The sequence below is a fragment of the Hevea brasiliensis genome, chromosome 4 (assembly GCF_030052815.1).
Source record: "Hevea brasiliensis isolate MT/VB/25A 57/8 chromosome 4, ASM3005281v1, whole genome shotgun sequence".
NCBI classification, from domain to species: Eukaryota; Viridiplantae; Streptophyta; class Magnoliopsida; order Malpighiales; family Euphorbiaceae; genus Hevea; species Hevea brasiliensis.
This window is the reverse complement of record NC_079496.1, coordinates 18,812,999-18,825,722: the sequence shown is the minus strand read 5'-3', so window position 1 is coordinate 18,825,722 and position 12,724 is coordinate 18,812,999. Positions and strand designations below refer to the sequence as shown.

Here is a 12,724-nt window from a genome sequence, read left to right as displayed (position 1 = left end):
CATACCACCATGTTCCTCTCCTCTTCCTCAGTCCATATGTGGTCTCGGATCGTCAATCCAACGGTCGGATTGTCGTAGATCTGACGAAAAAGCTTGAAAACCCGAAACTTCTCTCCTCCATATCTCACTCATCCGACCTCCATTTGCTTCAAAATTGGTATCAAAAGAAAGCTCTTGGAACAAGCTTTCCAACGCCACCGGAATCGCCTCGATCGGACGTCGGACGGCGGAATCGCCGGAAGCCGCGCCTTGTCGTGCGTTTCTCTCTCCTCTTCCTCTCTTGCGCCGTTCGGTGGTCTGGACGTCGCCGGAGGGTCGCCGGCCGGTGGGGGAGTTGCTTGGGACGTCGCCGGCCGGTCACCGGAGAAAGGAAGAAGAAGAAAGGGAAGGAGAGGGAAAGAAGAGAAATGGGGGGGGGGGGGGGTTTCCACCTCCCGTTTTTGAATTTTTTTTTTTTTTTTTTTTTTATATAAAAGGCTGCTGTGACAGTGGGTTTCCAATCCCATTTTTCAAAATATATTTTTTTATATATATAAAAGGCTGCTGTGACAGTGGGAAACCCACTGTCACATTCCAATCCCATTTTTCAATTTTTTTTTTTTCTGGGTTGTTACATTCTTCCCCCCTTAAGAAAAATTCGTCCTCGAATTTTCGAATAAACAAGAGATATGGAAAAGAATATTATCAAAATAAGTGCAATCATTACTCCTCCAGCTATGCAGATATTGGTAAAACATTTATTCTTCGAACTCTTCGTATATTATATATGACATTCTACTGTTCTCTGATTCTACTATAATGTCCTATTTGTCATCATCTCTTTCTAGAGATGCTCTTATCTCTTGGCTATTCATTGACCATTCTTCTGACACTTCAGGTATTCATTATAACTCTATTACTCTCGACTTGATAGCTGATAACTTTAATTAACCTTGGCGCTTAACTCTCTTTTATTACGCCCTAACGTGTCTCTTGGTGACTTTAGTCATCATTCCTTTGTTTTTAATAATCTCTGTTTTCCCCAATGACATAACTTATGTTCCTTATTCCATGGTATCCTATGAGTAGCTTTCCTGTAGCACCTAATCTAGGCATCTTGTTCGAGATCTTTACTCTTCCTATGACTTCAGTGGTCAATACCTATAAATCTTCTCCTCCCATGATACTTCAAATTTTTTTTTTTTAATCTCTTTTGTGTCATTACTAAGGTACTTAGACCAACCTCTATCGATCTTATGTAACTAGTCAGGTAGAGTCTCCTCCAAGGGCCAAGTGTATCATTTATCAATATTGGAAAGTAAACTGGGTCTCTCCTTCTAGGTAACAAAAGTGTTTATATTCTCTGACAACTCAACCCATGCGACTTATCAATTCTCACTCCTTCTCTGGAATATAAATATCTAGACTTCTTCCTATAGCTTCTTAGTATGTGGCCTACTTCTGACACATTAGCACTCAGATCGATGCTCTACTACTCCTTTAATCTATCATCTCATAATAACTTGTTTTAAACGTCTCTTAGTGTGTTCCTAGCATACCTATTCCTCCTTATCCTCATCATTATAACTGGCTCTATCGAGCTTTCTTCCTGTCCTTTGGATCTTATCCACTTCCTTTTCCTGTTTCTACTATTGTTGATATCCTTTCAACCTACTGTACTTATTCTTTAACCTTTGTTTTCTCTCATTCTTATACTTTATCCTTCAAGGATGTCCATTCCATCATCAACTTCAACTTTCTTTTTATTCCTTAATCTTGTCTTGATTACTAGTTTCATTACTTCGAGAATTTTAATCTTACGATTGACCCCTACCAACACATTCTTCACCTTTTGTAACGCTTATAATTAACCATAGAAAATTCTTTTTGTATTTCCTTTTTCCAACTTAACTATCAGAACATTATCATTCCCCACCAGCCTCAGTAGGAAATTGCTCATCCTGGATGGATAGGAGCCCTTGAAACTATAAGTTCCATCTAAACTACACGGCTGTGGGAAATGTGTGCCATGCCTTAATTCTAAACAAGATACTTTACAAGTTCATTCTCCTTAATATAATCATATATACTGCCCATAGCTTTCCAAACTTTAGCCTCAACTTCTCCTATTAGCAACAATTTCATCTATTGAAACTCATCCATAAATAGTACTTCCTCTAGCTCATAGTTTAAAACGGTGGCAAGCCTTGGTAGCTAACTCCTTTTGACTCCTGTCACTATTCTAATCGTCCTTTCATACTTAACACTAGGTACGTACTTACTGTCATTCTCATATCACGAAATTGTATATGAATTGGTGCCTACTAAACTCTCAAATAACTAGGTCTCCTTGACTCAGTCTCCGTTCCTTATATAACCCTCTTATATTCAACTACGCTCGATTGTCCATATAATAATGTTTAACCTATGTTTCTTGGTTTTTCTCTCCAAATTTCATTATCTCCTAGCACAATTGTGCTCTACCTATAAGATATCATCTGCATGAACACTTTACCGTACCATTGTCCTTCCTGACATAAATTTTTTATAATTTATTAACTTTACTTATACTCGACCTATGATTCATATCTATCATCGTTTATATTGTGCCCTTAGCTTTTGTTGAATCCTGAAAGATTTCTCTTACTAATAGATTCTTCCAACACTAATTCCACCCTTATATTTGGTCATTAATTTGATCCTTGAACTTTCTAGTGATTTATTACTATCCATACTTGTCACTTTTCATTCTACCCCTACTGTTGTTCTGTCGTTATTGCTTCACTGCAAAGTGATTCTGTTGATCACACTAAAAATGTTTGCCTGACATTCATAACGAACCTCTAACTACTTTCTCACTATCTCAAAAGTCTAACCTAAAACTTATGTGTCATTATCTATAATTCTTTCCACTCATCATACCTATTTGATCCCTTAGACTGACTTTTATTCAACTTACTGCTTACTAACTTCTCTTTCTCTACCAAATTAGGTAGTCCGCAATACCATCGCACACCTTTTTAGCTTTTGCTCATTATTATTGTATTCCATACCTCCATCACTGTTCTCACTAATGTGGTCCCATTTTGGGTTCTCCATCATTGTCATTCACCTTGCCAAAAATAACACTTAGCCTACCCTATATCTTAACTTTGTTCCTTTTATTATGCGCTCTTTAGGTTGTCCTTTCATTTATTTCCTTTGTCTTACCCAAAATAGAACTTGACTATTCTATCCCTGGTTCCATTCTTCTTCCTAACATGACAGCTGTACCTGCTAACTATATCTTCCAAAGTCTCTACCACGTTATCACATATCTGTGTTACTCAGATTTGGTCCTTTGACCACTCTAGCTAGTACTTCCACTAGCATTTAGATTATATTGCATCGGCAATCAATTTTCCAAACTTTCATTATGCACTTCCTTTATCCATTGGCCTTCTATGATTTATCTTTGCTAATTTATTACTCTTAATACTGTTATAATTAGATTATACTATTGTTTTGAACGATATGAAGTTAGAAAGGAACTCAGGAAATTGCAGTCATACCTTTATCGTATGATTTCTATTCTTATCCTTTAGTTTACATAATAACCTTACTACCTCGAGAACTGATTCTGCAGTAATTTTATTTATTTGTTGTTATTATTATTATTATTATTATTATTATTATTATTATTATTATTATTATTATTATTATTATTATTATTATTTTCCATGTTTATTCAATTAGCCAAAACTTAAGATTCCGGGAACCCAAACCCGTCATCCAATTCAAAGGATTTACATCCATCGTGATCTGATTATATATGATTCCTATAATGAAACTTGTATCCTCTGCAGGATACCCGAGCCAACTACTCTCTACCACACTCTACAGTCCTATCTGGGGCACTATTTTATTGGTCACCATTATTAGTAATAATTTTCGATCCCTTCTGAAAAGATAGGACTATACCCTAACTTGCTGCAACAAAGGTATTACATTTACCACCTTGCCCAAAACCATGTCAATTTAATGTCTCCTTTATCATATCATAGCTCTGTGAATCATCAATTCATAGTTCCGACCTTCTCTAGGTAGTAGGGTTATACTTTACACCTTACTGATACACACAAGGTATACTATTCTCACTAAACTCTAAGCAAAACGTCAGTCGTACTACAAAAATGATCCAAAATTCCATACTGAAGACTAGATGATCTCACTCTATAGGTGTCACTTTTTACTTTGCAACTAGTCTGAAACCTCTGGTCTGTTGGCAGCTCTTACTGTAACTCTAGCTCATGCTAGGGTAACTGAGTCACTGACTCTAGTTACCACCCAACTGTGACCTTTCAATATTCTAACTCTAGACTCTTAACCAGGAGTTCCCAACTCCTCTGCAGATATAAAACTCTGTTTTGGCATAACTGTACCAAAACAAAAGCCATCCGCAAACACCCTCACTATGGAGCACCACGGGGATGCACGCAGCCCTACACAATAATCTCATGTCGGTACTGTAATCTGCAGCTTACAGAGCAGACATCGAGAACATTGTATAGTTACTACGATACGTCCTGACAGACTAGGTCTCCCAATTTCTTATCTCTCCTGAATCTTTTATTATCACAAACTTATTACATTGGGTCATTCATCGATGACTGCCAGCAGTTGTATCCTCATCCTTATCTAGGGCAACTGTACTTTCAAGACTCACCTTTACGTACTCGTGCCTTGCACGAAATGGGCACACCATTTAAACCCATACAGACAGAAACATAGCATTTCTTGGAGTACGTATCCTCATGATAGACCTCACATGTCTACTAACTCTATTTCACATTTCTATGTACTCCACGAAAATCAAGACACTAATTGAGGAACTTTTATATTTCCCGAGGCATAACGCAGAATCTAGAAACAAAGATACAGAAAAGACAAAATAGAATCCTATACTCCGCATGTAACATCCTAATAAGACTCCTTTTACACTCCTAATTATATTATTTCCCATGAATCTAGAGCCTAAGCTCTGATACCAACTTTGTCACGACCCAACCTATGGGCCGGACCGGCACTAGGACCTGGGCCAGCTTAAAGCCCCCGAGGCCCGTAGTAAGCCTAACTATTCCTCAAATCCATAACCAGGCCCACAATTTAGGCCCAATATGTATATAAAATAATTTAAATCAAACTGTTATGATTTCATTTCGGGCCAACTTAGCCCAGAAATTTTCAGAAACTAAAATCAGGGGAGCCAAGCTCAACCCTGTTACCTCACTTACAAACTGTTTAAATACCATACAAATCTTCATTTATTAATCTTAAAAATTTAAATTAACACAACCTCTACCAAGGTCCACACTATTTCTAATACATGCGGAGTTCTAGATTTTAAATTTAGAAAAAGATAGTAAAACAATTAAATAATTGACGTTAAACCTGCGAGGAAGAAAACAGGTTGTTCTGTAAAATAACTCCTCCTGTGGCCTGGAAAAATATTGAACAGGAGTGAGCGTTCGACTCAGAGAGTAAAATATCAATTTTAACCATAATCTCTATAACTATCTGAAACTAATGCACCCTGTAGAGTGAAATGCAACATAAACAACATTTTCACATCATAACATCAAAAAGGTAATTTGGAGCACTCACGCACCCTGTAGCATCAATCATAACATATTGGGAGCTGATCCCCTATACAGCTCTCTTAAATCCAACCTGGTGCCAGCGAAGAACTCAAGCGGACTTTCGCTTAATAAACCAAATCGAGGGTCCCAAATGAAGAACTCAAGCCGTGACTACCCCTCGAAGGATCGGGTTCCCAGCGAAGAACTCAAGCCGTGACTACCCGTCCTATCCATAGTCCACACCACATCACACGCACGCCAACGCACGCACACTGCTCCAAATTACCACAACAACATCATGGCACTTTAACAGTTATCAATGCATCATAATTCGTGCCTAGAGTTTAACTACATAAATATATGCATATAAGTGATGCATGGGCATGCTGAACATATAATAATATCGAAATTACAATTAAAATTAACATTTTACTCACAGTACACCGATGACTATTGTGGCCTTGACGAAAAAATAATCGATCTCGATCACCTAATAATTAAATTATAAATTAATTAGTCCTAAGTTAGAATAAAACTCTAAAGAGGCAATAGATGCCTAATTCATGCCGAAATCGTGAGTTTCCTATACAGGACCTACCCAACCTGCAAAAAGGCTCAAATAACACTTCTAAATTCTCAATTTCCACAATCACATCTCATCAATATCACATGGCCCCTCCTGGGCCCTCCAAATCAGACAATACTCAAAATCTTAAAAATTACGTTTTAGTCCCTATAATTGACATTTTTCAAAAATCCACTCAAACAAGCTCTAAAAATTCTAAAATTTTGCCACACTGTCCTTAATAATATTATAAGGCTATTGCAAAATGAATTGTAATTTTCTAATCACCCATGAATATTTTATTCAAGAATTTTACTCGATTCCATAAGTTTTCAACAGCTAACATATTCCTAATTCAACCCAATTAAATATTCACATATTTAAACCTCCATCCTCAAGCTTCAACCAATTATATAAAATTTAATTATCTTAATTTCAATTAATCTTATATGCCCACATGTTAAAAATATAACTAAAATCCATCCATATTTCTCAAAAATATTCTACGATCACCCAAAAATTCAACTAACACCATAGAATATCTCCAAATAATTTTACTTTCATCATATATTTTTCTTAGAATTTTTCTCCAATTTTTCCTGTTTAAGAAACACTGTATTTATGCTCCACAGACAGAGAAATAATAAAAATTGTCTTACCCGAAGTTTATCTGTGTCTCAAAAATTCCAAAAATTTATGAGGAAGCCTCTGGAAGTTGAACCATCTCCATAGCTCGCCGAGCCATCACGCACCACCGCCACGGTGGCGGCCGCCGATGCGGCGACATTTGACGAATCTGATCATACCACCATGTTCCTCTCCTCTTCTCAGTCCATATGTGGTCTCGGATCGTCGATCCAACGGTCGGATCGTCGTAGATCTGACGAAAAAGCTTGAAAAACCCGAAACTTCTCTCCTCCATATCTCACTCATTCGACCTCCATTTGCTTCAAAATTAGTATCAAAAGAAAGCTCTTGGAACAAGCTTTCCAACGCCACCGGAATCGCCTCGATCGGACGTCGGACGAAGCCGGAATCGCGCGCCTTGTCGTGCGTTTTCTCTCTCCTCTTCCTCTCTTGCCGTTTCGTGGTCCCGACGTCGCCGAGGGTCGCCGGCCGGTGGGGAGTTGCTTGGGACGTCGCCGGCCACCGGAGAAAGGAAGAAGAAGAAGAAAGGGAAGGAGAGGAAAGAAGAGAAATGGGGGTTTCCTCCTCCCGTTTTTGAATTTTTTTTTTTTTATATAAAGTCACTTGTGATGGAAACCCACTGTCACACGCCAATCCCATTTTTCAAAATATTTTTTTTTATATATAAAAGGCTGCTGTGACAGTGGGAAACCCACTGTCACACGCCAATCCCATTTTTCAAATTTTTTTTTTTTCTGGGTTGTTACATTCTTCCCCCCTTAAGAAAAATTCGTGCTCGAATTTTCGAATAAACAAGAGATATGGAAAAGAATATTATCAAAATAAGTGCAATCATTACTCCTCCAGCTATGCAGATATTGGTAAAACATTTATTCTTCGAACTCTTCGTATATTATATATGACATTCTCTCGTTTCTCTGATTCTACTTTAATGTCCTATTTGTCATCATCTCTTTCTAGAGATGCTCTTATCTCTTGGCTATTCATTGACCATTCTTCTGACACTTCAGGTATTCATTATAACTCTATTACTCTCGACTTGATAGCTGATAACTTTAATTAACCTTGGCGCTTAACTCTCTTTTATTACGCCCTAACGTGTCTCTTGGTGACTTCAGTCATCATTCCTTTGTTTTTAATAATCTCTGTTTTCCCCAATGACATAACTTATGTTCCTTATTCCATGGTATCCTATGAGTAGCTTTCCTGTAGCACCTAATCTAGGCATCTTGTTCGAGATCTTTACTCTTCCTATGACTTCAGTGGTCAATACCTATAAATCTTCTCCTCCCATGATACTTCAAATTTTTTTTTTTAATCTCTTTTGTGTCATTACTAAGGTACTTAGACCAACCTCTATCGATCTTATGTAACTAGTCAGGTAGAGTCTCCTCCAAGGGCCAAGTGTATCATTTATCAATATTGGAAAGTAAACTGGGTCTCTCCTTCTAGGTAACAAAAGTGTTTATATTCTCTGACAACTCAACCCATGCGACTTATCAATTCTCACTCCTTCTCTGGAATATAAATATCTAGACTTCTTCCTATAGCTTCTTAGTATGTGGCCTACTTCTGACACATTAGCACTCAGATCGAGGCTCTACTACTCCTTTAATCTATCATCTCATAATAACTTGTTTTAAACATCTCTTAGTGTGTTCCTAGCATACCTATTCCTCCTTATCCTCATCATTATAACTGGCTTTATCGAGCTTTCTTCCTGTCCTTTGGATCTTATCCACTTCCTTTTCCTGTTTATACTATTGTTGATATCCTTTCAACCTACTGTACTTATTCTTTAACCTTTGTTTTCTCTCATTCTTATACTTTATCCTTCAAGGATGTCCATCCCATCATCAACTTCAACTTTCTTTTTATTCCTTAATCTTGTCTTGATTACTAGTTTCATTACTTCGAGAATTTTAATCTTACGATTGACCCCTACCAGCACATTCTTCACCTTTTGTAACGCTTATAATTAACCATAGAAAATTCTTTTTGTATTTCCTTTTTCCAACTTAACTATCAGAACATTATCATTCCCCACCAGCCTCAGTAGGAAATTGCTCATCCTGGATGGATAGGAGCCCTTGAAACTATAAGTTCCATCTAAACTACACGCTGTGGGAAATGTGTGCCATGCCTTAATTCTAAACAAGATACTTTACAAGTTTATTCTCCTTAATATAATCACATATACTGCCCATAGCTTTCCAAACTTCAGCCTCAACTTCTCCTATTAGCAACAATTTCATCTATTGAAACTCATCCATAAATAGTACTTCCTCTAGCTCATAGTTTAAAACGGTGGCAAGCCTTGGTAGCTAACTCCTTTTGACTCCTGTCACTATTCTAATCGTCCTTTCATACTTAACACTAGGTACGTACTTACTGTCATTCTCATATCACGAAATTGTATATGAATTGGTGCCTACTAAACTCTCAAATAACTAGGTCTCCTTGACTCAGTCTCCGTTCCTTATATAACCCTCTTATATTCAACTACGCTCGATTGTCCATATAATATTGTTTAACCTATGTTTCTTGGTTTTTCTCTCCAAATTTCATTATCTCCTAGCACAATTGTGCTCTACCTATAAGATATCATCTGCATGAACACTTTACCGTACCATTGTCCTTCCTGACATAAATTTTTTATAATTTATTAACTTTACTTATACTCGACCTATGATTCATATCTATCATCGTTTATATTGTGCCCTTAGCTTTTGTTGAATCCTGAAAGATTTCTCTTACTAATAGATTCTTCCAACACTAATTCCACCCTTATCTTTGGTCATTAATTTGATCCTTGAACTTTCTAGTGATTTATTACCATCCATACTTGTCACTTTTCATTCTACCCCTACTGTTGTTCTGTCGTTATTGCTTCACTGCAAAGTGATTCTGTTGATCACACTAAAAATGTTTGCCTGACATTCATAACGAACCTCTAACTACTTTCTCACTATCTCAAAAGTCTAACCTAAAACTTATGTGTCATTATCTATAATTCTTTCCACTCATCATACCTATTTGATCCCTTAGACTTTTTTATTCAACTTATTGCTTACTAACTTCTCTTTCTCTACCAAATTAGGTAGTCCGCAATACCATCGCACACCTTTTTAGCTTTTGCTCATTATTATTGTATTCCATACCTCCATCACTGTTCTCACTAATGTGGTCCCATTTTGGGTTCTCCATCATTGTCATTCACCTTGCCAAAAATAACACTTAGCCTACCCTATATCTTAACTTTGTTCCTTTTATTATGCGCTCTTTAGGTTGTCCTTTCATTTATTTCCTTTGTCTTACCCAAAATAGAACTTGACTATTCTATCCCTGGTTCCATTCTTCTTCCTAACATGACAGCTGTACCTGCTAACTATATCTTCCAGAGTCTCTACCACGTTATCACATATCTGTGTTACTCAGATTTGGTCCTTTGACCACTCTAGCTAGTACTTCCACTAGCATTTAGATTATATTGCATCGGCAATCAATTTTCCAAACTTTCATTCTGCACTTCCTTTATCCATTGGCCTTCTATGATTTATCTTTGCTAATTTATTACTCTTAATACTGTTATAATTAGATTATACTATTGTTTTGAACGATATGAAGTTAGAAAGGAACTCAGGAAATTGCAGTCATACCTTTATCGTATGATTTCTATTCTTATCCTTTAGTTTACATAATAACCTTACTACCTCGAGAACTGATTCTGCAGTAATTTTATTTATTTGTTATTATTATTATTATTATTATTATTATTATTATTATTATTATTATTATTATTATTATTATTATTTTCCATGTTTATTCAATTAGCCAAAACTTAAGATTCCGGGAACCCAAACCCGTCATCCAATTCAAAGGATTTACATCCATCGTGATCTGATTATATATGATTCCTATAATGAAACTTGTATCCTCTGCAGGATACCCGAGCCAACTACTCTCTACCACACTCTACAGTCCTATCTGGGGCACTATTTTATTGGTCACCATTATTAGTAATAATTTTCGATCCCTTCTGAAAAGATAGGACTATACCCTAACTTGCTGCAACAAAGGTATTACATTTACCACCTTGCCCAAAACCATGTCAATTTAATGTCTCCTTTATCATATCATAGCTCTGTGAATCATCAATTCATAGTTCCGACCATCTCTAGGTAGTAGGGTTATACTTTACACCTTACTGATACACACAAGGTATACTATTCTTACTAAACTCTAAGCAAAACGTCAGTCGTACTACAAAAATGATCCAAAATTCCATACTGAAGACTAGATGATCTCACTCTATAGGTGTCACTTTTTACTTTGCAACTAGTCCAAACCTCCGGTCTATTGGCACTTCATCAGAACTCTAGCTCATGCTAGGTAATCGAGTCAACGACTCTAGTTACCACCCAACTGTGACCTTTCAATATTCTAACTCTAGACTCTTAACCAGGAGTTCCCAACTCCTCTGCAGATATAAAACTCGCTTTGGCATAACTGTACAAAACAAAAGCCATCCGCAAACACCCTCACTATGGAGCACCACGGGATGCACGCACCCTACACAATAATCTCATGTCAGATCAGAATGCAGCTTACGAGCGGACATCGAGAACATTGTATAGTTACTACGATACGCCCCGGCTGCACTAGGTCTCCCAATTTCTTATCTCTCCGAATCTTTTATTATCACAAACTTATTCGACTGGTCATCTATCGATGATCGCCAGCTTGTATCCTCATCCTTATCTAGGCAAATCAGATTTTCAAGACTCACCTTTACGCACTGCGTGCCTTGCACGAAATGGGCACACCATTTAAACCCATACAGCATGTAAACATAGCATTTCTTGGAGTACGTATCCTCATGATAGACCTCACATGTCTACTAACTCTATTTCACATTTCTATGTACTCCACGAAAATCAAGACACTAATTGAGGAACTTTTATATTTCCGAGGCATAACGCAGAATCTAGAAACAAAGATACATAAAAGACAAAATAGAATCCTATACTCCGCATGTAACATCCTAATAAGACTCCTTTTACACTCCTAATTATATTATTTCCCATGAATCTAGAGCCTAAGCTCTGATACCAACTTTGTCACGACCCAACCTATGGGCCTGACCAAGACTAGGACACGGCCACTTAAAACCCCGAGGCCCGTAGTAAGCCTAACTATTCCTCAAATCCATAACCAGCCCACAATTTAGGCCCAATATGTATATAAAATAATTTAAATCAAATCATATAATTTCATTTCGCCAACTTAGCCTGTAAATTTTCAGAACTAAAATCGTGGAGCCAAGCTCAACCTGTACCTCACTTACAAACTGTTTAAATACCATACAAATCTTCATTTATTAATCTTAAAATTTAAATTAACACAACCTCTACCAAGGTCCACACTATTTCTAACACATGCGGAGTTCTAGATTTTAAATTTAGAAAAGATAGTAAAACAATTAAATAATTGACGTTAAACTGCGAGGAAGAAAACAGTTGTTCTCAGAAAATAACTCCTCGTGGCTCGAAAAAATATTGAACAGAGTGAGCGTCGACTCAGAGAGTAAAATATCAATTTTAACCATAATCTCTATAACTATCTCAAACTAATGCACCTGTAGAGTGAAATGCAACATAAACAACATTTTCACATCATAACATCAAAAGGTAATTTGGAGCACTCACGCACTCGTAGCATCAATCATAACATATTGGGAGCCGATCCCTATACACTCTCTTAAATCCAACTGGTGCCGTGAAGAACTCAAGCCGGACTTTCGCTTAATAAACCAAATCGAGGGTCCCAAACAAGAACTCAAGCCGTGACTACCCCTCGAAGGATCGGGTTCCAGTGAAGAACTCAGCCGTGACTACCCGCCCCATCCATAGTC

At 37.1% G+C, this 12,724-nt stretch overlaps 1 long non-coding RNA gene across 1 annotated transcript; it reads right to left on the bottom strand.

Annotated features, from left to right (window-relative positions):
• Positions 1-5,258: 5,258 nt before the first annotated feature.
• On the bottom strand, positions 5,259-6,897 carry LOC131179250 (uncharacterized). The gene is made up of 2 exons (XR_009148213.1): positions 6,822-6,897; positions 5,259-5,457 (listed from the first exon to the last, which is right to left on the bottom strand). It is a non-coding gene; the product is annotated as an uncharacterized LOC131179250 (long non-coding RNA).
• Between the last annotated feature and the right edge of the window lie 5,827 nt (positions 6,898-12,724).